The sequence below is a fragment of the Fukomys damarensis genome, unplaced genomic scaffold (assembly GCF_012274545.1).
Source record: "Fukomys damarensis isolate Sample0158 unplaced genomic scaffold, DMR_v1.0_HiC HiC_scaffold_24, whole genome shotgun sequence".
NCBI classification, from domain to species: Eukaryota; Metazoa; Chordata; class Mammalia; order Rodentia; family Bathyergidae; genus Fukomys; species Fukomys damarensis.
Window position 1 is genome coordinate 651,523 of NW_022900936.1, and position 1,359 is coordinate 652,881.

Consider the following 1,359-nt stretch of genomic DNA (forward strand, 5'->3'; position numbering starts at 1 on the left):
GGCTGGGGCGGGAGGGGACGGAGTCCCAGAACCCAAGTCTGTCCTGTCTGAAAACGGGGTCCCGCCCCTGTCCCTCCCGACTTGGCTGTGCCCCTACCTCGCTAGTGCAGGGTGAGGAGGGAGTCCGCACGCCGGTCACCCGACCACTTACCCCTGGTTCCTCAGCCGGAACAGAAGTGTGTCCTGGAGGCCACCTGGGAGGCAAGGCAGCCAGGGCCTGGGAGTCCCTCGTTGTGACCCCCTTTCTGCAAGAACCTCACAGGTGGCTTGGGGCCCCGGGCCCAGCATGCACCCGGCAGAGCCAGAGGCGGCCAGCTGGCACGTCCACCCAGGAGCCTGCCCAGAAACTGGGACCCAGCTCCGCAACTGCTGATCTCTGCTTCAGCGCCCCCGCTGGTGGTGTCTGGAACTGGCCCTGCGGTGGGTGCCTTGGTCCCCAGTCCTTCCTGCAGCTGCCCACAGAGGCCTCTTCTCTGGTGTCCTCTCTCCTGGCTGCATACTAAGCTGGCCGAGAGTGCAGTCCACCGGGCATCCGTGACCCCAGTGGAAGGGGAAATGTCACCACAGCACCGGGTGGCACTGTCCCCTGCCCCAGTGGCCTTCCCAGGGGATCGCATTGCCTCGAGCCAGGGCCTGGTAGGGAGGGGGGTGAGAATGGCAAACGGGAGTCTCCTGAGTGTGTGCTACGTGTGGGTGCATGAACGCTATGTGTGACAGGGGAGCCTCTGTGTCTGAGCCAGTACTTCATGAGGAAAAGAGGTTTGTCAGCTCCAATTCGGGAGGCTGAAAGTCCAGGACTGGGAGGCCCCATTGCTTTGGCCTCTGGTTGGTGGGAAGGTGTCACAAGGCCTGGAACACATCGGAGCACATCTCCAGGAGAGAGGTCAGACAGCCATGCAGAGTTGGGCTCCTCTTCAAGAGCTAAGGGTCCTGGGAGACCTCCCCAGTCCCTTCCACTAGGTCCACGTCTAAAGGTCCCATTGCCGTCCTCCAGTGCCACACCCTGAGTTTCTCCTCTGCCGAACTACCAGAGGCTCTCAGGCCACAGTGCAGACCTGCTGTATCCTGGGAAGACAGTGCCCCAGAAAAGACCGCAGGATCTGGGTGGTAACCACCATGCCTGTTCAGCCTCCTGACCTGGCCTCCTGGAGATCATGGGCCCTGTAGACTGGCAGTGTCACTCCAGTGGCACCTGCCGGGCAGCGTGTGGCCTCATCTTCATAGCAGACTACTAAGGCATTGACCGGCCATGGCCATAGCACCCTGTGCCATCCACTTAGAAAAGGAGCTGATGTGAGAGGGATACCTGGGCCTCTGTGGAGGCCTGGGACAGCGCCTGGGTCCTGGCGACTCTCTACT

The 1,359-nt window shown here is 62.0% G+C and overlaps 1 protein-coding gene across 3 annotated transcripts in view; it reads right to left on the bottom strand.

Annotated features, from left to right (window-relative positions):
- The window catches only part of Col6a2 (collagen type VI alpha 2 chain), a 25,009-nt gene extending 24,640 nt beyond the window's left edge, over positions 1–369 (bottom strand). For 2 of the 3 annotated variants that reach the window (XM_010636394.2, XM_010636395.2), the window contains exon 1: positions 152–368. The gene's annotated coding sequence lies outside the window, so the exon portion shown is untranslated. Of the gene's footprint in view, positions 1–151 lie in introns of all 3 variants that reach the window. The other variant, XM_010636396.2, reaches the window with a different exon arrangement.
- Between the last annotated feature and the right edge of the window lie 990 nt (positions 370–1,359).